Source organism: Camelus ferus, chromosome 8 (assembly GCF_009834535.1).
Source record: "Camelus ferus isolate YT-003-E chromosome 8, BCGSAC_Cfer_1.0, whole genome shotgun sequence".
Taxonomy (NCBI): domain Eukaryota; kingdom Metazoa; phylum Chordata; class Mammalia; order Artiodactyla; family Camelidae; genus Camelus; species Camelus ferus.
Genome location: NC_045703.1, coordinates 46274573 through 46301470, shown reverse-complemented (window position 1 = coordinate 46301470; position 26898 = coordinate 46274573). Strand labels below are relative to the sequence as shown.

Sequence of the window (26898 nt, the reverse complement as noted above, 5' to 3'; positions counted from 1 at the left end):
GGAAGAATAAATACTGTGAAGTAGCTAATGTCTGCCACAACGTCCAACACAGGGTGGATGTTTGGTGACTCATTCCTCTGTCTCTGAGAGCAAGAACAAGTCTGAACTACATGAGTGGAGGGAATTAAAAAGGCATGGGAGCTAGAATTAATGATGAGTGAGTCATTGTAAAGGGAAAGTTGGAGTGGGCAAAAAATTCAAAGATGGCTGAGTTCAGAGTAGGCAAAGCTGGCAGGTTCGAGACCCAAGAGGAGATAATAATAGGATGGAAGAGAACCATGCAAAAAATTTGTTTGAGAGGTTTATGGGATATCCAGTTTCCTGGGGCCAGGGAATTAAAGATTGTGGGTGTAATTAAAATTGTTGGACATGGCGGAGGGCAGTACATATAAATGCTTCATTATCCAGTTTGCATGAAATATTGGGAAAAGTTTCATTTGCTCTGCTTTAAATTCAGTAAGGCATTCGATCCCAGAGGAATCCGAAGCCAAGGAATTGCTTCTCTATAGTAGTCCATTAGTTGTTGAAGCCTGAGACAGAGCCCTACACTCCTAATTCAATCTCAATTTTTCTCCCTGAGTTATGAAAATGGCAGAAGGATCGTTTGCTTTCCCAGTGGCACAGAAACCTCTTCCTGCTCATTAGGAATCTGCCTTTGTTGTTTCAAGAAGGGAGAGATTCTACAGCCTCATGTGGGAAGTTCATAGCTCTAGACGGAAGAAAAAGTATGACTGAGTAGCAGGATATTTCATAAATTTGAATTCAGAAGCATAACTTTCTGAGTAATTTGTTTTTTCCCTAGAAGTCATTAAACTCTTGATTGCTGTAAAATTATTTGACAGCAGTCAGGGCAGGTAGATCTACCTAAGCACCTTTAAATGTGCTCATTTTATTTCCTTTCTGTCCTTTATGCTCTACTTACTCTAAACGTCTTTGAATTATTCATTACACTGCAGGGAAATCATTCAAAAGAACTATCTTTGGCTATCACTCATAATAAACGGAAGTGTTCCCTCCTCTCCCAACTTCATTCATGACCATTCAGAAGCCTCTACCACATCCAAGAGCCTTCCTCTCCACCATGTGCCCCACCGCCAATTTGGGCAACCTTCATACCTGTGTTGAAATTTTACCACTCAGTTATCTCAGTTCCTGTACCTTATCGGTAACCTAAGAGTAATCACAAAACCAAAGAAATTAATAATGGTAATGAATTAGAAAGCAAACAGGAAAGTAGAATTAGTAAATAAAATCACAGATTTTTAATCCAAAAAGATGATAATAAAGAAAAGGGATCACTAAGATTAATCAAGGAAAAGAGGTAATACAAATACGTACAACTTATCGATGAAAAAGATGTTTAAACCACAGATTAGGACACATTTGGAAGCTCATAACAGAGTACCATGTGTAGCTTTTTGTCAACAAATTTGAGGGTCCAAGTGAAATTGCTGATTTTCTAGAAAAATAAATTTTAAAAATTGACTCAAGAATAAATGAAAAACTTGAATAGACCAATAGTCACTGAAAAAAAATTTATCAAAGGTCTACTAAGAAATGTGTCTTAATCAAAGAACAGATGGCTCCTGTATTATTTAAATTTTTGCTAAACATACAAAGACAGAAAACGTTCCAGTGTGGGTTCGTCACCAGTTGTGGGTTCCGGCCAGCAGAAGTCCCACCGAGACGGAATGAATTACTCAAGACTCTGGGGAAAAGTCAAGAGAGCAAGAGGGAGTCGGGAGCCAACAACTCCGAGCCTCTCAAATCTCTCATATTTTTTGAGTACAGTCAAAGCAGGAATTTAGGGCAGGACAGGGTGGGATCACAATGAGTACAAAGCCTTTGTTTATCGTTGGTGTTTGGCTCAAGGTCAGAAGACCCTTTTTGGTGAATCATGATTGTGTTGAGCCTTTCAGCTTATCAGGGCGGAACATAATGAGAATCAGCTGCTTGACAAGATTTTCCTGGACTCAGGGGACTGTTCCTGTCTTAGGTTGCCCCCTCAGGGGGTCTTACCCTTCATTGGCTAACCAGCCTTCTCACCTCTGAGTCTGCAGCTTTTTATAAGTTGTTTACCATTCCAGCCCAAGGCTGTTTTGGGGATAGAAGACTAACAGCAGGCACCCCAGCGTTTATGGGGGGGGGGGCTGGGTCATTGCTAAAACCTCAAGGCAGTTACTAAGCACATCTTCTTTAAGGAGATAAGTGGCTGGAATCTGTTACAATTTGTTAACCCAATCATGGGCTCCCACATTCCAGTTCATTTTGGAAAACTAGCATGTCTCTTATACTAAATCTAAGTAAATAACTTAACTAACTAAATCTAAGTAAAACAACTAAATCTAAATCTAATACAGATAGTGCAAAAAGTAAAACATAGATCAATTTCATTTATGACTATGGTGCTTTCTTAAACAATGAAGTTTTGGATAGAATTTCCTTGCCAAATAATCCCAGATTTCTTCCTCTTTCCTCATAAATCCGCTATTTCCATGCTGGGGCATGAAGATTAAAGGAGCAGAAAGTGGAATTTGGAACTTCAGGAAAGACCAAGGCAGATCCTAAAATGTAGTTTCAATAAATTCTGAGGTGTTTACAAATGACTCGCAAATTATCACAGCCAAGCTTTCAAATCTATTAGCTCACAAAGCAAATACTGATGATTAGACATTCACCTGGATTCTAGAGGTTGCAACCTAGAGACCCAGGCCTTTCAGGAAAAAAAACACTCTACTTTAGCTCACACACTGTTTGCATGTGATGGATTTCCATGTCTGAGTCCCAGTCTTGGGCTCAGCACATCACAGTAGTCAAGTCAGTGGCTGCTTCCTAGTTTTACTTAAGACAACCTACTTTTTTCTGGATCATGTTCAGAAAACGTGATCCAAGGAGGAATGGACAGAAATATGAACACAGAAGTACTTCTCAATAGCTGGTTCAAAAATTAAAGAGGAAGGTTGACAAATGCAGGTGAGAAAGCATTAGAAATCAAACACGCACGCACACACACACACACACGCCACGCTGTGGCTAAAATGTTCTGAACAGAGCTTAGAAGCTCACTATGTTGCTACAACAACTTCTCCCATCTGACGTGCTCTCTTGTAATATAACCTGTCATTGCCCCATCAAAAAGTGGAGTCTCTTTCCCCTCCCTTTAAATCTGAGCTGACCCTGTGACTTATTTCTTTGTAAACTTTTTATTTTAAAATAATTTTAATTTGTAGAAGAGTTGCAAACATACTTATAGTGGGTTCCTGTGTAACCGTCACCCAGCTTCCCATCTTGCATAACCAGGATACATTTCTCGGATAGATTCTGATCAGTGGAATTCAATGGTTTGTGTGTAACTTCTTACACTAGGTTTGGAGTGCTCTTTCTTAGAGCCCAGCATCCATGCAGTAAAAAGCCCAGGCAGCTGTGTGAAAGACCCACTTAGAGAAGAACCAAGGCCCTGGTCAGTAATCTAAACTGAGTTCCCAACTGACCCCTGACACCAACAGCCAGCAACATGAGTGAGGCCATTCTGGCCCTTCCAGCCATCCCAGTGCCCCAGCTGACACCGCAGAATGCAGGGGGACCATCTGGTCAACCCACAGAATTCTAAGATGTAATAAATTGTTACTGCTTTAAGTTTCTACATTTAGGGATGGTTTATTATGTACACCAAATTTAACTAGTTTGACATTTGTACTGAGTACTAAATAAAGCTAATCCAAGCAAGTTGGATCCAAGAAAGAAGAGAAAATGATACAAATAAAAAACAGTTTGGATAAGCAATATTCTAGCTGTCTAGTTCAAGCATGTTAGTCTTTTTTTTTATTATCAGACTAAATATAAAGCCAAGGTGTTTTTAAGTGATAAACCTCAGCTTTGGCAAACAGAGGCTCAAAGATCAACCTGACTAGTGGAGAAAGGCTGATAAGAAGCCTTTAAAATTCTGATTTGAATTAAATAATGTACATATTTGCCTATTCAAAAATTGTATTTAAAAAAAGAATCTGCAGACAGTTTAACCACAATTCAACTCATAACAAGGATCTACAACTCACAATTTGGCTGTGTTTATTCAACACAACTGTGGGAAAACATGCCTCTTCTGGGTGTCCCAAAATGTTAGCAAACCAGGCTTCATTTAGGCGTGGGTCCGCCTTTTAAAGACATGGCTCAGTGGGGATGGGTTATGTGGTGACAGAAGCGTAGGGCTGACTGGCTGTGTACGTGGCACCTACCGACCTCACCTCCCTGCACTGTGGACTCTGAGACGTGTGCCAATTCGACTGCTCTCTCAGCTTGAAAGAACTGCCACTTTTAAGGAAGGGTCTGTACTGCCAGGCGTTGTTTCCTGCTAGCATGCGAAAACTAATGGTCATGATGGTAAGTTTATTGTTGTTTGTGTGGTTTTGTTTTTGTTTTCGCCTTTTAGGTTTTGCAGTCTGTTGTTTTTTTCTCTGACACTAAATGGATGATGTCTTTTTCAACACAAATTCTCCAGTTCTGTGCTCCCCAATGTGCTCACTGCATTCGCTCCAACTTCTCCTGGTATAAACTCACCCCAGCAACATAGACCAAGGGTATAGACACTTACCGTTTGATCTCACACCAATTGTGTTAAACGTTTACAAGGACTGGAGGACTAAAGCCAGTTTCTGAAGGAAATAGAGAATATATTTGGAGGGAAAACAAACAAACAAAACACTATGTACCTGAGTTAACATCAGATCCCACAAATTAAGGGGCATCCCATGACCCCCCCTGCACACACTCAGGTTTGATAATTTGCCAGAATGACTCACAGAACTCAGGAAAACACTTTACTTACAATTACGAGTTTACTATAAAAGATACAGCTCAGAAAGAGTCAAATGGAAGAGATGCACAGAACAAGGTATGGGGGGAGTGCCGAGCTGATCTGCCTTATCCAGGGGCACCACCCTCCCAGAACTTCTACCTGTTCCCCAGCCCAGAAGTTCTCCAAACCTCATTGTTCAAGAACTTTTATAACCTAATCTCCAGCCCACCTCCCCTCCTTCGTGGTCTAGGGGTGGAGCTGAGAGTTCCCACCCTCTAATCTTATGTTTAGCCTCTTTGCTGAGCAGCCCCCATCCTGGGGGCCTGTCTAGGAGCCCCACCCTGAGTTATCTCAAGAGCGTAGGCTCGGGTGTGCTCCAAAGGGCTTCATTATGAGTAACGCAAGGCACTTCTATCACTCAGGACATTCCAAGCACTTTAGGAGATATGTACCAGGAACTAGAGACAAAGACTAACTATATATATAGTTACAATACATACTTTTTATTTTTATTATAGCCCACACAGTCTTGAGTTATGTGTTCATTTAAAAAACCTTCTGACAATATGTACTAGGCTCATGATAAATATTTGTGGAATGAATACAAAAGAGACATGGTAAATCCATTTTATATAAGCCAACCTGGAAGGGTGAGTCTGAAGCGAAAACTATGAAAGGGGCCAAGGCGGCTGCATCACCCATCCTTCATCTCCCATCCCCAACCCCAAACTCCCCAGGCGGTTGTGACAGGTGCTTTTCCCCAGCTTCTGCTCAGCCCCATTCACACTGCTCCTCTCTTCTCTTAAACTCTCTCTCCTTGACTCACATTCCAGTTTGCTGACCCCAGCTCCAACCTCTTTCCCCCAACATCTTCCAGCCAGGACTGGCTTCACGATACAGTTTGACCAACAAGTGGATGAGTGTTGAGTGTTGCATCTAGAAAACTGCTTATCTAATAAAAAAGGACAGACTCAACTGACACACCCCTTGCCCATTCCTAGAGGTTCAGTGCAGATGCGAACTTAGTAGAAAGAATTCTCATTCTTTAAATGAGTGCACTGTTAACCCTAGTGCATGACTGGTGAGACTGCAAATCAGTACACTCACTATGGAAAACAGCATGAAGGTTCCTTGGCAGGTTGAAGATAATGAACCTATCATAGTCCTTGGCACCATAGTGCTTGTTGAGTAGATTAGTTAGTATAGGCATACTTTTTAAATCATTTATTGTTTCATTTTTTAGGTTGGATAGTCCAGCAAATTTAAGTTTTTTGATTTAAGAACCGGCACCTCACTGGAAAAAGACAATGGTTTTCTTTGTGTATATGTTTTTATTTTTAGTATGTGCACACTAGGGTTTGGCATTGGAAATTTTGTACTTCTTTCCATATTGTGATTATAAATTGGGAGTTACTGAGTTAAGAGGTCATGTAACAATTTAGTGCAGGGAGCAAATGTGCTGGCCACTTCTCAAGACTTGAAGAGGAAGTTCAGGAAAATTAATCAGTGCCAAAGGACAGGGTAGAGAGAAATAACCTAGGAGTTCTCCAGGAAAAGGGTATAAATATCAGACCAAACCATCCCTCCTACGTTAGGCTGCTTAAGGGTGATGGTGTGTGCCCGCAATCCTATCTGATAAAAGACTCCACAATTTTTGGTGAATCAGTGCCTTTTTTTTTTTTTTACAAGTTTTTCTGTGTAAATCTTTGTTTACAAGATAAAAAAACAACATTGCATCCAGGCAGGCACTGGCAGGAAAACATGTGGGGCTCTGACACCTGGAAATATCGGGAACCTTAGAAAAATACCACTCTTATTAGGCTGCTGTGCTATTAAGGAAGGGAACTGGCAATTTTTATTCCAAAATGTGCTGTTTTTATTCTAATTTCAAGTGGCAATTTAGGATACCTGATGCTATTATTCACTATGGTATAAATTTTTCCAACTTATGAATATTTTGTTATTGTTTTACAAAAATTTTATTCTTTTGGGGAAAAAGATACATATTCATTGCACGTCGTAAATTCAACTATAGAAAAGTACAAAGAAGAAAGCAAAAATCATGCAAATTCTATCACCTGGAGAGAGATTACTACGAATAATAGTTGATACCTATATTACTTCCAAGCATCTCTCTAGGGGTGAGTGTGTAAACGTATGTGTGGGGGTGTATACATCTCTCCTCTTTCTAAGTGTACCTAAACATATATACACATGCAGACATACACATATAGACATATACATATGTAAGCAATTTTGTATGACATGTGATGTCAGCATATTTTTGTGTAAATAAATTTGAAAGCACATTCTGGTTTAATCAAGAAACATGTCTAAAGTATAACAAGCGTCTTTAGAAAGAAAAATACCGTATGATATCACTTATACGTGGAATCTAAAAAAAAAGCAAACGAACTTGTTTACAAAACAGAAACACACTCACAGACATAGAAAACAAACTTATGGTTACCATGGGGGAAGGGAATGGGAAGGGATAAATTCAGAGTTCTAGATTTGCAGATACTAACTAATATACATAAAATAGATAAACAAGTTTATACCGCATAGCACAGGGAACTATATTCAATATCTTGTAGTAACCTATGGTGAAAAAGAATATGAAAATGAATATATGTATGTTCCTATATGACTGAAGTATTGTGCTGTACCAGAAATTGACACATTGTAAACTGAATATACTTGAATAAAAATACATATTAAAAAAAGGATAATAAGCAGCTTTAGCAAAAAAAATTCATCCAAATAAATTCTTGAAAAATTTTTCTTCAATTACTAACAGAAATTGTCTTACTATCTATATGTGTTCATGTATATATATTTATTTGTTTGTTTATTTGGGTTTTTTAAATTGTGCTTATTTATTTTTCAAAATATATTTGTGTTTAAATTCAAAAAGTACAAATCTCTTCTGATACCTGCCTTCAGCCACCTGGCTTCCCTTTCTAAAGGCAAAAAATGTCATCATTTACTTATGTATCCTCCTAGAGATAGTTTACAAAGAGTTGAGCAAGTTCATATATTGCACAAACATATATATATGTACATATAAATGCATATAAATTCCAAAACACATTATTTTCTCCTTCTTATATAATTGGTAGTACATTACATACACTGCTCTGTACTTAACTTTTTTGCTTAAACGATATGTCTTGGGTATCACTTTGTCTCTTCCTAGATTTTTCTCCTTTTTTAAAAGTACTTCCATGGTATTACATTATGTAGGACGCCATAATTTAGTCAACTAGTTTGTTATAGATTGTTTCCAATCTTTTGCTATAGCAAACAAAACTGAAAGTAATAAACTTGTGAAAATGTAATTTCACATGAGTATAAATATATTTGTAAGTTTCTATAAGTGAAATTGCTAGATCAAAAAAGGTGGTGACAAATGACCCTTCCTAAAAGTTGACAATTAAATGACCATGAGTAACGTATGACGATGCTGTTTCTCCACACTTGGCAGCAAAGTGTGTTATCACATATGTTTGTCTTTGCAATCTGATGGAAGGAAAATAGTGCAGACTAGTGTAATTTTGGTTTTCATTTATCTTGTTATGAGTGGAGCTCAGCATCTTTTATACTTAAGATTTATTTTTATTTCCTTTTCTGTGACTTGCCTGTGGCTTTTGCTTATTTTTCCATTTAACTGTTATGTGTGTATTGATTTGTAGAGCTTCTTTTTTATTAAGAAAAATAGCCCTTTGTGATATGAATGATAAACATTGGTTTTTAAATAATAAAATAAAAAGTATAAAAAATATTCAAACAAGGTATGCAAAGATGGGTGTTTATTTTGTCATGCTTAATAGTACAAGTGAAATAATTTATTGGAATTTAAAGATTAAAGTTAAGTGAGTACAACTCTAGTTTTGCTCTACTCATATTCAAACTAGTTTAAGCAAAAAAAAAAAAAAAAAAATTCATGTAAGAAAGATTCCAGAGGTGGGCAGCTTCAAGGTAATTCATTCTCATCAGGACCCAGGATCTTTCTGTCTAATATTCTTGTCCATGCATCATAGTAAATCTGGTTCCTTTCACAATTATGAGATGGCCACTAGTAGCAACCATGGTTATGTTCCTCCTAGTTCAAGCCCACTGGGAAAATGTGATTGTCTTTTCAAGCAAGTTAAGACCTTCCTCAAAAGATTCCATCAAACTTTTCCTCATGGCACGCCTCATGTCAGAATTGGGTCATTAACCCATTTTGAATCAATCACTGGTAAAATTAATTAAATTAACTTTGACTCAGAATCACCACTTTATCCAAGGTCAATACTCCCCAAATCATTACTCCACTCACTGGAGAGGTAAAGTAGATGTTAAATAGATGCTCTCTGCATTGCTCAAGCAGCACAACTTCTCTGTGCCTTGTTTTCCCTCTTCATTCAATAGGAATAATAATAAAACTTAACTCAGAAAGATTTTGTGCAGCACCTTGCACTAAGTAAAAGCCCAATAAATGTTTCCCCTTTCTCTTTGCCTTCCCCTCATTCCTAGCATTGCTGTTGTTTTTTGTCATATTATTACTTAGTGAATCACTGCCTAAGGAGCACAGTTTTGAAGAAAAGTAGTTGAAAACTCTTTTTAGAAGATATATTATTGTTGTTGCCAGAACATACTTATTCTGTTTCTGACTGACCAGTTCTATCTGTACTGATTGTCCATCATGTTAGTATCCGAAGGGCATCAATGAGAAATCCTGTCATTCACAGTCAGCTCTTCCTGATTTACTAGTGAGGTGAGCTTTTTCATCCTAAACTTACCACAGAAATATCCAACCGTGGCAATTAAAAATTAATTTTTCCATTCAGATAACTTTTCTTTGGCTTTTTGGTAGACACAGTACTATACTTTCTCCAATTGTCTCAAAAAAGAATTAACTGACACACACTGGAAGAAAGCAAAGAAGATCGAGTGATGACCAGAGGAAGAGAACATCACTTACAAAATGTTTCCCCTACTCCTGGATACGCAAGTCTTTTATGAATGTTTTCTCCTCTAGGCTATGCTTTGATTGATGTTCTAATGTATCTGTGTTGCTCTCTCCTCAACCACATACACATGCATCTAGACAAGTCAATATAAATTATCCAAACTAAAAAGAGAAGAAAAAAATAGCACCAAATGAAAGACACATATGATAATATTAAGTTGTTTAACATACAAAAAAAGTTCCAGATGGAGAGGAGAAAGTGACAAATATTTTTAAATATAATGGCTGAGAACTTTCAAAAATTGATGAGAGATATAAACATACATGTTCAATAAGTTCAGCTGATCTCAAAAGTGTAAGTACAAAGAACCACATTTCAGCGTGTCTTAGTTAAACCACTGAAAACCAAAAACAAATCCAAACAGAAGGTGAGAGAATCTGAAGCCAGCAGAAGAAGACAACGTGAACTACTAATGGCAGTTCTTCAGGATGAGGAGAAATAATCACAAACCAAGGAAGGAATTAAAAGCACAGGAAAGAGAAATATGTGGGTACATTTTAAAACATTATTTTTACTAAAATTTTAAAAAGGCTACCACCTAAAGCAAAAATAAGCAAAAAACTGTGGGATTTATAACATATATACAAGTCAAATAAATGACAATATTAGAACAAAAGGCTAGATGGTGGATAAATGGAAATATACTGTTGTATGCTTCTTACACTATCTGTAAAGTGGTAGAATATGAATTCAAGGTAGACAGAAATAAGTTAGGGATATATATTTTAATCTGTAAAGTAGTTCTGTCCAATAGAATTTTCTGAAATGGTGGAAATGTTCTGTACTCTGTACTCTCAAATACAGCAGCCACTAGCCACATGTGGCTACAGAGCACTTGAAATGTGACTAGTACAAATGAAGAACTCAATTTTAAATTTTCTTTCATTTTAATTTAAATATAAATAGTAACATATGGGTAGTGGCTATCATATTGAACAGAACAACCCTAGAGTCACCACTAATAAAAGCAAAAAGGTGTAGTTAAAAAGCCAACAGATGGGGATAAAAGAATAATGAAAATAACTAGTTAATCGAAAAGAGACAAGTGAAACAAAGAACAGGTGAAATAAATAGAAAACAAACAGCAAGATGATAGGCTAAAGCCCAACATATTAGTATTTATGTTGAATATAACTAAACCAAAATCTTCAAGTACAAAACAGATGATCTACTGTTGAAAGGGAGTTAAAATAGCAGAGCCAACTATATTCTTCTGTTTACAAGAAACACACTATTCTTTTTAAATATTTTCAAACTTACAGAAAAGTTGTAATAATACACTAAGTACTTTATCCAGAATCATCAACGTTTTCCATTTTGTCCCATTTGCTATCTTACTGATTCTTCTGAACGATCTGAGAGTAGGTTTCATATATTATGCCCTTTTTACGCCTGATACTTGGTGTATGTTTTCTAAGAATAAGACTATTCTCTTATATAACCTCAGTATAGTTACCAACGTTGACACAATATTTGCATTTAACATACAGCCCATATTCCAATGTTAACAATTGTCCCAAAAATATCCTTTATAGAAACTTCCCCAGTACAGAATCTAGTCCAGGATCACAAACTGTATCTAGTTGTCATGTCTCCTCAGACTTTTAAAATTTGAAACAGTTCCTCAGCCTTTCTCTGTTTTTAATGGCACTTTCAAAGAATATAGGTCAATTATTTTATGGTATTTCCCTTCATTTGATTTTTTCTGATTTGTCCTTACGACTGGATTCATATTATGCATTATTGGTGAAATACTACATAAATAATATTTCAATATCCTCACAGATGTCTCCTGCATCTATTTAACATGCTCCCAATTTTATTTTAAGTGTATCCTTAATTTCTGGCGCAACAAAATAGTCTAAGCTATTTTGTTTGTTTGTTTCTCTTGTCATGAACTGAACCATTATCTAAAGATATCTGCTTTCTTTTAGTGAGGAGAAGTTTAGAAACCAACATCTAGGCAAAAAGTCACACATTAAATATAAAGACACAAATAGGATAAAAGATAAGACTGAAAAGTTATAACATCTAATTAGTAATTATTAGAAAGCTGGCATGATTACATTAATATCAGATAAAATAAACTTCAAGATAAAGGATATTACCCAGAGATGAAGTAGGATATTTCATAATAATAAATGGGTCAATCCATTAGAAACATGTAACAATCCTAATTATGTATGCATTTAATGTTACTTCAAAAGAAATTAAGCAAAAAATAGGCAAGAATAAATAAGAAATGGATAAACAGATCCACAGTCATCAGAGTTTTTAGCATACAGCTCTCAATAATTGACGTTATACTATAAAATACTGGATGCCTTTACCCTAAGATAAAGAAGAGAGCAAAGATATCCACTCTCACTACTTCCATTCAACACTGTAACAAAAGTCCTGGCTCATGTAATAAAAACAAGTAAGTCATAAAGTTGGAACGTCTAAGTAGAACTATCACTGTTTGCAGATGACAGGAATATGTAAGTAGAAAATCTAAAAGAATTGATGTAGTACTACAACTAATCAGTGAATTTAGCAAAGTCATCTAATATAAGGTCAATATTTTAAAATGCCAGTGGCATGTCCCTATACATGCAGTAAACTATTGCATAAGTAAATTTAAAAACATCTCATTTATAATAGCTTTTAAACGGCAAATACCTAGAAGTAAATTTAACAAAAAAATGCAAATTCTCCTACACTGAAAGCTACAAGAGAAAACTACAAGAAAACAAGTGCTGAGAAAACATGAAGGAAGTCCTAAGTAGGTGGAAAGACAGATCATGCTCATGGAGCAAAACTAATATTGTTAAGTCATTGATTACAGTCCCAAATAAAATACCAACAGCTGTTTTTATAGATGTTGATAAATTGATGTTAATATGCATATGAAGAAAAAAACCTGAAATAGTCAAAATAATCTCAATTAAAAAAGACAAAGTTGGAAGAGATATATTAGAAGATTTCAAAACTTAACAAAAAGCCATATTCATTAAAACAATAAATTTCTTATTGGCATAAGTATAAGCCCATAAATTAATTGATCAGCCTAGAGAGCTCACTTGATGTTAATAGATTTAAGATGTTAATAAAATTTAATATGAGAAAGAAAGATCTCTTCAATTAATGGTGCTGAAGAAATCAGATATCCATAGAGGAAAAAATTTTGATCTGAACTCCTTCTTCACATCACAAAAGATTAACTCATAAAGGGTCATTGATCTTAATGTGAAAACTAAAACTATAAATTTTCTAGAAGAAAATAGAAGAATATTTCTTTGATTCTGGGATAAGCAAAAAATTCTTACATAAGGCACCAAAAAAACTATTAAGGTATCCAATTATAAAATAGATTTCAGAGACATACCTTTCTGTAAGGATTTCCTAACACTAGTCTAATTTTTCAGGTCTTAAAAAAGAATGCTTTAGGTCCCATCTTTGATTGTCTCTGCTCTATGTCTTCGTGGCTTTTGCTGTGGTTCAGTGAGAAACAGCTTCATCACCCAACCTACATTGTTTAGATTCTCTTTGTTTACTTTCAATTCTGCTTGCAAACTGGCCAAATTTTTTTTCCCTGAGATTATTTCTTTCTTACAACAACCTGCTTATGCTATCAACATTCTGCCTTGAAGTAACTTTCTAATTCCATATTTCATTAAGCATATTTTCTGCCCCCATGGGGATCCCAAATGTTTTGTCAGTACATAACACAGACTGTAAGTTTTCCAGCTTTCTACACTAGTTTTCATACCACCTGCTCCCCTAGTCCCAAAGACAAAAATATCATATATATTGAATTTTTATAAAGACAACAACCACTTCTAGAGTGAAGGTCTGTATTAGTCCACTTTTGCTACAATACTGACAAACTCAGAATTTCAGTGACTTGCAACAATAAATAATTATTTTCATTCTCACAGGTGTGCACGTTGCAGTGGTTTGGCTGATCTAGTCTGGGCTTTGCAATGCCACACTGAACTCCAGGCTTCAGGTCCAGTTTATTTTTTTTTAAAAGTGTCTTCATTCTCAGACCTCTACAAAGGAGTACCAGCTACCTGGGGCAGTTCAAAGGAACACCTTTGAAGACTTGGATTGAGAGATATACATTAATAGGCCAATGGCCGTATCAGGTCACGTGGCCAAGCCCAACTTCAATGTAGGCAGAGAAGTACACTCTACCACCATGACACAGTGGGGAGGTGTAACCAGGATGGAAAGAAACACTGGGGAACCTTGGGCAATTCACTCTCCAAACTAAAGGAAATATCAATTTATGTAAAAACCTACTAAATTCATTTTCACTGAAATCAGAAATAAGACTGATCACTGCTATCAACAACATTAGCAAATAAATGCAACATAATAAAATATATTCAAATTTTAAAAAATGTATTATTGCATTACCTGAGTAAAAATCATTTGGCAAAATTAGCTGAATCAGACAAATTCATGTTCCATGGAAAAAGAGGCCAGATCAGCATTAGAATCTTTGTACACGAAAAATTATTTTACTAATTTTTATTTATTTAGTTAGTTTTTACAATTTTAGGCATACTAGATCAGCAATCCTCCTTTCTCAACCTTAATTTTTTAAGGGAGAAAAACCTTCTTTTTTCCCTCCAAAGACTACTTAGTAAAACCTCATGGACCAGTTTGGAAAAGAAGCTAATGTTCATGATCAGCTGTTGGCACCATCTCATCACTGTACAGTGTACGAAGATGAAGTTCTAAGAAATAGAAGGTAGCAGAGGCCTTGGTGTTTCTCGATGGCCGCACTTGGTTCGTCTTCATGCTGAAGTGACGCTGGTTATTCATACGCATGAGTCGTCATTGTAGAGCTCCTGCTATTCCCTGCCCATCTTCATTTCTTGTTCTTGTTAATTTCTAGTGTCTGAAAATTAGGTAGTAAATCAAAAATAGTTAGAGGCCCTCCTACCAGGAAGCCTTTTTGTTTTTGAAAGATAGCAAAGCCCTGACACCCCAGTCACTTCGCTTCAACAGCATCAGGAGAAAAACAGCCACTCTCCCATGTCACACTCCCCCGAATTTTTTCCCATGGTGACACAGCTCAGCCTGCCAAGGTACAAGACTAGGAAACTCATTTCACATTTCATTCCTCCCCTCTGTTCAGCTCTCCCTTCAGATTCTTGAAAGCAAGAAACCTGTCACAACTGATCCCAATCTAAACACTTTTTTCAAGCAAGTAGACTCTATATTTAGAGAGTATTTGAGAATTGAAATCGTCACCCTAAATCACAGGAATAGCTTTTCCTCTCGGACCCCCTTAACTAAGTAGGTTATTTTCAAGAGTGTCACAAGGCATGTAAGACAAAGCAAAGAGAACATGGCATTTGGAGGGGAAAGAGGAGATTAATGTGGAGTTAGAACTAACCAATGAAATGCGAAAGGTAGGGCAATCCTGCAACTAAACCTGCAGCAGATCAAGCAAATCTCTCTCCAGACCCACATTGTAGGACACAACTGAGTGAGATCAAAACCAGCTGAATGTAGGGGAGGGCGATTCTGTAATATTATCTTGCCTTTCCTACACATCAAACATCGTGCATCCTTCAGGGCATTTCACGGGAACCAAACCAAGACTTTATTCCCAAGGATGTTTTGCAGCAACCACCGAGAAGAGCTGGTGGTGGCTGGTGTATCCGTGAGCTCGCTCTGAATTCTTACCGTACTGATTTTCTATCTTCTTATTTAGATAGAAAAAAACAGAGAGAAACATAGTACGTGCCTCTTTATATAGAATCAAAATACTTGGAGAAGCAAAATAAGTTGAATGGCAAAAACAATAAGAACTGATTATTTACTGATGACCAAAGGCACAAGTGAGAACCTAAAATGCCTCCTGATCTCTGAAAAATTAAATTAGGAGCAGTTTAATTTTAGTGTGAAGAGCTGATTTATTATCTTCAAATTCTTTAAAATTGGTCATTCATTTATTCAGTCAACAAACACTTATTCAAAATCTACCAATTCTTTTTTAATAACAGGCAATGGACACAATCACCCAAAAAGCAGAATCAAGATTAAGATCCCTGGAGGAATTAACCAGATAAAATGAGACAAACAAAAGGAACTTGGTCCCCAAGCCTTACTGAATGAAGCAGTTTGCAGATGTGTGTGTATCTTTTCTTAGCACACTGTCCTCAAAGATGTCTTACCTCGCTTGCTCATCTTGTCCCATTCATTTTTTTTTAATTGAAGTATAGTCAGTTTATAGCATTGTGCCAATTTCTGATGTACAGCATGATGTTTCAATGTTTTAGTCATACATACACATGCATATATTCCTTTTCATATCTTTTTCATTATAGGTTACTATAAGATATTGAATATAGTTCCCTGTGCTCTACAATAGGACCTTGTTGTTTATCTATTTTATATATAGTAGTTGGTATCTGCAAATCTCAAATTCCCAATTGATCTCTTCCCACCTCCTTTCCCCCTAGGTAACCATAAGTTTGTTTTCTATGTCTGTGAGTCTGTTTCTGTTTTGTAAATAAGTTCATTTGTGTCATTTTTTTAGATTCCACATTTAAGTGGTATCATATGGTATTTTTCTTTCCCTTTCTGGCTTACTTCACTTAGAATGACGGTCTCCAGGTCCATCCATGTTGCTGTAAATGGCATTATTATATTCTTTTTTATGGCTGGGTAATATTCCTATATTATAATATATATATATATATATATATATATATCACAACTTCTTTAGCCAGTCATCTGTTGATGGATATTTAGGTTGTTTCCATGTCTTAGCTATTGTAAATAGTGCTGCTCTGAACATTGGGGTGCATGTATCTTTTTGAATTAGAATTCCCTCTGGATATATGCCTAGGAGTGGGATTGCTGGATCATATGGTAAGTCTATTTTTAGTTTTTTAAGGCATCTCCATATGGTTTTCCATAATGGCTGCACCAAATTACATTCCCACCAACAGTGTAGGAGGGTTCCTTTTTCTCCACACCCTTTCCAGCATTTATTATTTGTGGACTTTTAAATGATGGCCATTCTGACTGGTGTGAAGTGACACCTCATTGTAGTTTTGATTTGCATTTCTCTGATAATTAGCAATATTGAGCATTTTTTCATGTGCCTATTTGCCATTTGTATGTCTTTTTTTTAACATTTTTTTTTATTGAGTAATAGTCATTTTACAATGTTGTGTCAAATTCCAGTGTAGAGCACAATACATGAACATATATATATATTCATTGTCACATTTTTTTTTCGCTGTGAGCTACCACAAGATCTTGTATATGCTGTGCTATACAGTATAATCTTGTTTATCTATTCTACATTTAAAAATCCCAGTCTGTCCTTTCCCACCCCTCTCCTCCTTGGCAACCACAAGTTTGTATTCTATGTCTATGAGTCTGTTTCTGTTTTGTATTTATTTATTTATTTATTTATTTATTTATTTATTTATTTATTTTTTAGATTCCACATATGAGCGATCTCATATGGTATTTTTCTTTCTCTTTCTGGCTTACTTCACTTAGAATGACATTCTCCAGGAACATCCATGTTGCTGCAAATGGCATTATGTTGTCAGTTTTTATGGCTGAATAGCATTCCATTGTATAAATATACCACATTTTCTTTATCCAGGCATCTGTTGATGGACATTTAGCCTGTTTCCATGTCTTGGCTATTGTAAATAGTGCTGCTATGAGCATTGGGAGCAGGTGTCTTTTTGAAGTAGGGTTCCTTCTGGATATATGCCCAGGAGCAGGATTCCTGGGTCATATGGTAAATCTATTCCTAGTCTTTTGAGGAATCTCCATACTGTTTTCCACAGTGGCTGCACCAAACTGCATTCCCACCAGCAGTGTAAGAGGGTTCCCTTTTCTCCACAGCCTCTCCAGCATTTTGTCATTTGTGGACTTTTGAATGATGGCCATTCTGACTGGTGAGAGGTGATACCTCATTGTAGTTTTGATTTGCCTTTCTCTGATAATTAGTGATATTGAGCATTCTTTACATGTGCCTATTGATCATTTGTATTTCTTCCTTGGAGAATTGCTTGTTTAGATCTTCTGCCCATTTTTGGATTGGGTTATTTTTTTTTGTTGTTAAGTTGTTGTCCATTCATTTTAAATGACTTTCTAACCATCTACACTTGCTAAAATCCAAGTCTTTCTTTAATATGTGCTTCACTTACAGAAGATACACATTTTATATTTGTTGAATTGAATATATAGGAACATAAAATATTTTTCATAGCACATTTATTAGGCAGGAAAATTCAAAAAATCATTAATGTAAGACCAGGACATTTTGCCTCTGAGTTCATTTCAAGAGATGGCAACTGTGACTCATTAGCAAACAAAGGACAGAAATGTCCTTATACATGATTTAATCAAGTAGAATGACCTTTCAAGGTCATTTTACCAAAAAGAATGATCTTTCAAAGTCATGACCAGATTGTGAGACAATGAAATGCAATATAATTAGAATTTAATCAGATGTTGTCTTAATATCTATAAGTTATATTTTTGTAAAATACAGAATGTATTTCAAAAGAGTGCACATCAAAGTCAAAGACCTTTTGAGTAAATAGAGAAGAGCTTTAATTATCTTAATAGCTTTGTGGCAGTTTTAAAATGTGGTCACATATTCATTGAAAGGGGGACTCTCTGTCCCCTCCTCTTGAATATAAATGGGGCATGTGACTCTTCAACCTATCAAGTCTAGGGGCAGGTGAACCCTATGTGGCTTCTGAGGGTAGATCACAAAAGCTCATGAAGCTTCCACCTTGTTTACAGGAACACTTGCTCTTAGTGCCCTCAGAGTCCATGTCAGAAGTCTGACCACCCTGAGGTCACATTGCTAGAGACACCACATGTAAGCATTCTAATTGACAGTCCCAGCTAAGTCCAGCCTTCCAGCCATTCTTCCAAAGTATGAGACATGAGAATGAAACCATCTTGGACTTTTCAGTCCATTTTATTATATCTCACATTTTTTTGTGGGTCCGCAATGCTGTAGGATTCACTGGGTGATCCTTGTGTGTGGGTTAATGGAGATCACTTGGTGGAACAGAATAACGACCAGCTGATTTCTGCCCAAATTTCTGACCCACAAAATTGTGTGATATAATAAAATGGAGATTTTTTTTTTAAAGCCACTAAGTTCTGAAGTAGTTTTTTTTTTATGTAGAAATATGTAGCTGGAACAAGATCCCTCTGCCAGCACCCACTGAAAGAACAAAAAGAATATAAGAGAATAATTTATGTAGCTGCTGTGGGAGTCTCATACTCGGTGAGTAGTTAAAAGAATTGGGTAACATACAACCTAATCACAGGAATATGGACCAAGAGGGCCATTCGACCATCCTATTTAGAGGGTTATAATATAATAGGTCAAAACATGCCCCATCGATGTTATCCTCAAGAATCTAGCATCCCAGCTGAAATCCTCCACTCTTCCAGAATTTCAAATGGCAGAGAAGATATATTTGTAAATTGTTTGCAAATAATTTCCTCGATAGTTAAGCATCTTTCAATTCTGTAAAGATTTAGAATTAAATATAGAAATTTGTAAGTAATCAAAATCACAACATTAATATTTGTATTAATGAATCTGTGTATTTTTTAACATTTTTGTACTTGTTATGTTTGTAAGAATTTAGACAATTAGAGGACACAGCAGCCTTATAATTCCAATTTAAAATATATTAATTGAATAATTAATTCAGACTTGTGATTGCAAAGTGAAATCTTATTATGTTTACGCACAGTTTGAAGACATTTAAGAAAATTCAAGTTTCTCCAATCTTGTAAGTTTAATTTTTATGTTTTTAGAGTACTCAGGAAAGTTTCTTTTAGGTAAGTCACATATTGTATGTACCAAATGAATTTAAATGAACCTAAAATATTTGAACACATTTCACTAAGTTTTCAAAATGGGACAAATATTATTTAAAGTCAATATATTTCCTAATTTAAACTCCTTACAAAAGAATTTCCTCTTGCCATAAATTTGCTGAGAGCTATTCTTATCCTGTCTCTCCTGGGGATTTCACTAAGCTGTCGAAGAAGTATGACTGGTCACTGCCAGGGGCAAGGGAAAAAAAGGAAATTCTCCCTGCACAAGGGTGAAGAAGAGCCTGTTAATTATCAGCAACAGAGGCGAACTCAGCAGTCCCTGCACAAAAGAAAGCTCTGCCTTGAGAACCAGCCGTCTCCTGTCAGTGCTCTGAGCTGCTCCTGGTGCTTCTCCAGCTTCCCCGTGGGGTTCAGATAAGATGAGCACCTTTAAAGGAGGGACACTGCAAACACTGCTCAGGGGGAGCACCTGAAGTGAGAAAGGGACTTATTACCTGTTACCAGGTCTTCCCCTGTAAGTGACAATAGCAATATAAACCTTTGTTCCTAGAATGCAGAAGCATTCTTCCCATTCCACCTCCAGAGACAAAGAAGGAAAGAAATGAAATACATATGAAAGAATTAGAATAAGGCAATAAAGATATTCTTAAAATCATCGGGTCTCGCTGGTGAACCTAGTCTACCCTTCTTATATGCTTCTAGAAATTTGCACGTATACTATTGTGAGCAACGGCACTATCTCTGGCGTTTGTCTAAGTTACGCCTCTATCCTTATATTTTTCCTAGGTTCTTCAACCCACTTGTCTCTGTACTTCAGCTCTCAATGTTTAGCTCAGGGCACTTTGTTCTAATGAGCCATTTAGATATACTCTATTCTCTTTGGCTTAGAAAGCCAGAGATACCCACTCTCAGGTTCGTGGGCCACTGCTACTTCCAGATGCGAAGACTCTTGTTGCCTGGGTAAGAGCTCAAAGCTTTCCCTGACCCAGCAGAGCCACAGATGTCCCTTAACTCACCAGCTTCCTTTTTCTATGAGTCTTAAATATGAATATCCTTACGGCTCTTTTTACTTTATACAAACCACTATCAATGTTGTGGACCTACTATATCGTCTGATCAGATCCCTTTCCTGTTCCTGGGAAATCACCCGGACCCTACTGTGCATCTACGGGAGGACTGGACTCTTCTTACCCAAGCCGACCTGGCCCCAGCTGACTTGCCCAAGGACAGAGCCTAATCTCCAGCTGGGCCATTAGTCATTTTCCAGTGTTCTAACTGGACTTGAGGAAAAAAACCCAACAATTCTTGTTATGGGTTGAATTGTGTTTAGAGTTTATTGTTTGATTTCTTCAAATTTGGGAATTTCTCAGTGTTCCTTCTGGTACTGATTTCTATTTTTATTCCATTGTGATCAGAGAAGATACTTTGGATGATTTCAAACTTTAAAAATGTATTGAGACTTGTTTTGTATTCTAACATACGGTCTATCCTGGAGAATTCCCAAATGCTCTTGAGATAAATGTATATTCTGCTTGTTTGGTTGGAGTGTTTTATATATGTCAATCAGGTCTAGTTTGTTTACAGTGCTGTTCAATCCTCAATTTCCTTATTGATCTTCTGTTTAGTTGTTCAGTCCATTATAGAAAGTAGGGTATGGAAGTACTCAACTGTTATAGCAGAACTAGTTCTCCCTTTAATTCTGTCAATTTTTGCTTCATGTATTTTGGGACTGTGCTATCAGGTGTGCATTTGTTTATAAGTGTTATATCTGCTTCATAATGAAGCCTCTCTATACTCATTCAGAAACTTAAAGAGACAATAAATAGCTTTTTTCCAAGGTGCCCAGGAAATCTCATAGTAGATTGGGTAGCTCTATTTTTGCAGTTTAACTTTTAACATATTATTTAGGATATATATAGTAGTTGCCATAATGCAGAGTCTAGAAACTTTTGTATAGTTAATTCATTTACATACAGGATTTTTTTAAACAGGAAGAGAGAAAGATTAAGACAATGAAATGGATTTCTAATCAAATTTGAAATGAAAAATCAATTATAGAAAACTATGCAGAACTTCTTTCTTTGTGAAAATGCTATACTATGCAATATATATATGATATATAATATATATATATGATTCTTTGTAAGAGGCACCACCCACAGTAGATGAAATTTATGTATGTAAATGCCTGTCATGATGTCCTTAGTAATTTTGTAATCCAGAAAGTGTATCTTCTATAAAGTATAAAAAAGTGCATTTTCTAGTAAAAGTAATTTGATCTAGTTCCAGGCCCAAAGGAAAAACAAACCTGCTTCACTGTTCTTTTGCTGCTTCTTTATACTGTCCTCCTGTGTAACTGATCCTGGTGCCAGATGTGAGGGCTGCTGTTTCTTCAAAACTTTAAAGAATATGGAAGATTAACTCCCTGTGCTTTTGATGCCTGTCAGAAATTTTCAGTGAGTTAAGAAGCCTGAATGAGTCAGAGACTCTTTAAATAAGAAGATAACCAAAGTTAGAAGGTATAAAACAGATTAAATAAATAAATAAATATATATTTTATAATATATAAATATTAAAAGTCCTGTTTGATGTTTAAGTATGGACCGTATTCTGCTGCTGCAAATAGGTGGGAATAATCCCCAGGCTCACAAAGGGCATATATGATCCAGAAAGGCTCACTGGTTTGACGTGCTTTTCCTGACAATCTGCTCAGTGCATTATCCCTCCATTTGGAAATGCACTGTCCCCTCCCTGTAATAACAAGGGAATGAGGGAGGGCCAGATAGAGTGAGCAGCCTGAGTTCTCCCTTGCCTTTCACCACCTCTCCCAATACACACACACACACACACCCACACGCAGAGGTCATTTCTAATTAGGTCTCATGGGTGTGAGAAATTGCTCCAGAAATGCGCTGGGGCTGGGGCTTCCATCACCAGATTTGGGGCTGGACAAGGAAGTGGGAGTGGGCTGCTCTACAAAGGAGCAAGTAAGTCGATCTGAAGAGGGTACAGGTGGCCTGAATCCTCCAGGGTCCCGCTGAGCTGCAGCTGCCCTACACTGCCAAAAAGCAGGGAGATGTAGAGGGCAAGATCAGAGAGAGTACCAGCTGAGATAGTCTGATGCAGGAAAGAGGAGGCAGGGACTGGCCAAGCCTGTGTAGGTAACATGGACATTTATATAATGCTTTACAGCTTATGAGTGCTCTTCATCTTCACTATGCCGTTTATTTTTCAGCAACTGAATTATGTAAGAGGCAGATAATATTATTTTTCCCAGATAATAAAATTATCCCTATTTGTTTTCATAAATGAAGAAATTGAGTCTTGCCTAAGATCACAATTTTAGTAAGGTCACAGCTATAATTCAAACCTACATCATTTCCTGCCTTGTTAGCTTGTGCTTAGAAAATCAGCCCCAAACAGACTTACTAGGTCAGCTGTGGATCAAAGCACAGTGCAGCAATTCAAGGCTTCCAGTGTGGCTGGAACTGAGTTTTGTGATAAAGGTGGACAGTAAGAGGTCTGGATTGGCTCACACGCTGTTTTCAAGAACTTGTCATTGATTCTGAAGGCAGTGGAAAGAACATGTTCAAGTTTATGCTTCAAAACAGGGATCGGCAGTCTTTGTATCATAAGCCAAATCTGGTCCACTGCCTGTTCTGTAATTAATTTTTTTGACGCACATCCATTCCTATTTATTTACATATTGTTTATGGCTGATGCTGTGCTACAAAAGTAGATTTAAGTAGCTGCAACAGAGACCATCTCAAAGCCTAAATTAATTACTATTGGCCCCTAACAGAAAATGTTGGCTGATGTGTTTCAGAGACATCTCTCGGGCTGTGATGATCATTAGAGGGAACCAAGATGGGATACAATAAGCCCCGCCTGAAGTCCCCTTCAGAAGTTTCCGTGAGAAATGATGAGTCTGAAGTGGGTTTGGGACAATGGCAAGGATCTAAAAGATGCTGATGCAAAGACTTGAAAAGACTTGGAGCCTTGACATGTGAGTTGAGGAACTGGAAAGGTAAGAATGATTCCAATTTTACTCTTAGATTTTTTTCTTAAGATAGTAATTGAAGGCACAGGATTAGATGCTTCACCAGAGAGAGGATAAAGAGTGAGAGAAAAGAGCCCAGGCAGAACCTCGAAGAATGTAGATGTATAAACACTGGGTAAATAGAGAAGTGCTTGGGGAAGATTTAGAAGGAGCTCCCAGACAGGTGAGAGGACGGCTGAGGGTCAGCAGTGTCAGACACCGGTGGATGGAGGGGAAAATTCAAAACTTGTCATTGGATTTGTCAAGAAAGAGCAATTGCTGTGGAAAGACAAGAAGCATACCCCAGACTCCGGTGGACCAAGGAATGACAGAGGTGAGGGAGTAGGGATGTAGACACAACCTTTAAAAATGCTTGATTTGGAAGTGAAAGGTAGAGATAGCCCGGCAGCTGGAGGGAGCCTAAGACTGAGCAGCAGTTTCATTTCTGTGTTCTTTGTGTTTTAATAAAGGAACTCTGTGAGCAACCTTAGATAATGAGGAGGAGGAGCCATTAAAGAAAGAAGCTGAAGATACAGGGGCGAGTGAGGCTAAACAACGGAGGATGCTGCCAAGGAGGCAGGAGGGAAGAATCTAGAGAAGCAGAAAACAAGATCATCTGTTGAAAGTGAGGGAGGATGCCCAAGACTCGGTGGTTGGAGTAGTCATCATAGACAATGGCCAAGAGAAAGAAAACGAGGGAAGCCCAGACCGAAAGTCCAGGCAAAACTGAAAGTCCAGCTGAAGATCTGTGAGTCGTGTGATTTTCTCCACCAGCATGAAGGGTTTAAGTAGAAAACTAAACACAAAATTTCAGCAGTGAGGAGTTGCAACAACTCCGAAGTCCAGCTGGGAGAAGTGCTATCTAAAGTCTTTAGTATACAGAATGCATTCTTATCCTTCCACTTCTGTGAATATTCCGCTTCTTGAATCAGAGTCAAAGGACTACACATGTGGACCACAAGACCTCACTCCGTATGTTTCAATTAGATTTTCTGGCCTTTCGAGCTACCCAGAGAAGGGTCCATGTGGCATTGCCCCCAGTTCCTGTTGTGGCTTTCAGGAAAACTTTCACAATGTCTGGAGCCCTTGATGTCCTGTAAATGACGGAGAATAATGTCCCTGAGCTCCTTGCAGCAGGAGCCCACTTACATGGCACTAACCTTGACTTCAAAATGGCATGGTACATCTGCAAAAGGAAAAGTGATGGCATCTACACGGAAAGTTTGAAGAGAACCTGAGAGAAGCTTCTGCTGGTAGCTCATGCCAGTGTGGCCCATTGAAAACCCGGCTGACATCAGTGTCATATCCTTCGGGAATATCAACCAGCAGACTGTGCTGAAGTTTGCTGCTGCCACTGCAGTTACTCCTGTTGCTGGTTGCTTCACTCCTCAAACCCTCACTAACCAGATCCAGGCAGCTTTCCAGACTCCGGACTTCCGGTGGTTACTGATCCCAGGGCTGCCCACCAGCCTCTCCCGGAGGCACTTTCATTAACCTGCCTGCCATTGCTATGTGTAACAGTCTCTCCTCCATGCAATGTGGACACGGCCAACACGTACTACAACAACAAGGGAGGGGTGGCAGATGTCAACCAGGGAAGTTCTGCATGTGTGTGATGCCACCTCCCGGGATCAAGTCATACCTGATCTCTACTTCTACAGAGTTCCTGAAGTGATTGCAGTAGAAGAGTAGGCCTCTAATTAAAAGGCTGTGACCAAGGAGGAATTTCAGGGTCAACAGACTGCTCCAGTTCCCTAATGTACTGGTACACAACCGGGGGTGCAGACTGATCTGAAGGTGTGCAGGTCCCCTCCATGCCTATCTAGCCATTCCCTACTGAAGCTTGGAGCAGCCAGCCTGCCACTGAAGACTGGTCTGCAGTTCCCACTGAGCAGGCCACCGAATATGTAGGAACAACCATTGACTGGTCTTAAGATGTTCTGCCACAGACTCTTAAACAGGAAATGAAACTTGGGTTGACAAGAAACAAAGTTTCCAAAAAGAAATTTCTGATTTCTTCTGGCCTATCAATTGAAGCCCAAACTCATAGGAATTTATAACAAAGACCTGAGCCTCATCCTAAACGTGTTAAACCAAAATTCAAGTGAGTCTGAGGATGTCTGGGACCCTAGTCTGATAGGGGAGACTCTAGGAATATCTTTATATGAGGACAAGAGGAGCCACAAGATAGGGAACACATCTTAAGGGATGAGAGAATCAATGTATTGACATCTTCAATATTCATACAAGCAAAGTGCACAATTAGTATTTCACCAAATCCACTGTAAGGCAATGAGCACAGGTATCAGCGTTACTGGTACCAAGAGTTACAATCTGAGGACATTACTTATTTGGAGTCAAGCATCATTCCAAGTCCTTGTCCGACATGGTCTCATTTAATATAGCAATCTTCTGAGGAAGTATTACCATTGTTTCCCTTTAATGGTGGAAGAAACCGAGGCTTGAGATGCTAAGTGACTTTCCTGAGATCACACAGCAGGTTATTAGCAGCACCAAGATCCAAACTAACCTGGACACCTCCCTGATGACAGGAGTATCATCAGCCCACCAAGTCAAGTGCACAGGAAACAATTGAAAATTTCTTTAACTCAGTTTTATTTCCACTTTAAGCCTCATCCTGAAACTTCTATGAGTATTAACCTGGGTCATGTTAAGATTTCACCTCTCCCATTCCACTCTGAGCTAACAAAAATATTTGGGGCTGATGTGGCACCAAGGCACAGGGTGAGCCCTGGACCTTGGTAATCTGCTCACACTAGACACTAAGACAACCATCGTCCCATTCAATGTGGCCCCTGGACCATGGGCCAGAGTTCTGTATGAGCCCTTCTAGTCTCCTCCACTCATACAGCCTCAAAGCTCATGTTTCTGTTACTCACCAGGAACCTGGACACATTGAGCTTATGAGCCTGGTTAGAGACCCACAAAGCCTCCGTCTCCATGGTCTTGCTTGCTTTAGTCCCTTCTGCTTTTGGGACCCAACACTCTGAAAGCACGATCAGGAACTAGAGCATAAACTCGTTCATCTCTTTCTCCACAGCCCTGGGCCCTGGGCAATATTCCTCAGCTTGTGGAATCCTTTACCCACCAAGTTTATTATTAAGGTCACTTTCTCTGGGCCCACAAATCTTCTCCTCCCTCAAGGGCTTAGGATTTGGAAAATAAAAGTCAGAATTTCC

At 37.8% G+C, this 26898-nt stretch overlaps 1 long non-coding RNA gene across 1 annotated transcript; it reads left to right on the top strand.

The window, feature by feature from the left end:
* The first annotated feature begins 4276 nt into the window (after positions 1 to 4276).
* Positions 4277 to 26898, top strand: LOC116665406. The gene is made up of 3 exons (XR_004322002.1): positions 4277 to 4380; positions 23486 to 23686; positions 24169 to 26898. It is a non-coding gene; the product is annotated as an uncharacterized LOC116665406 (long non-coding RNA).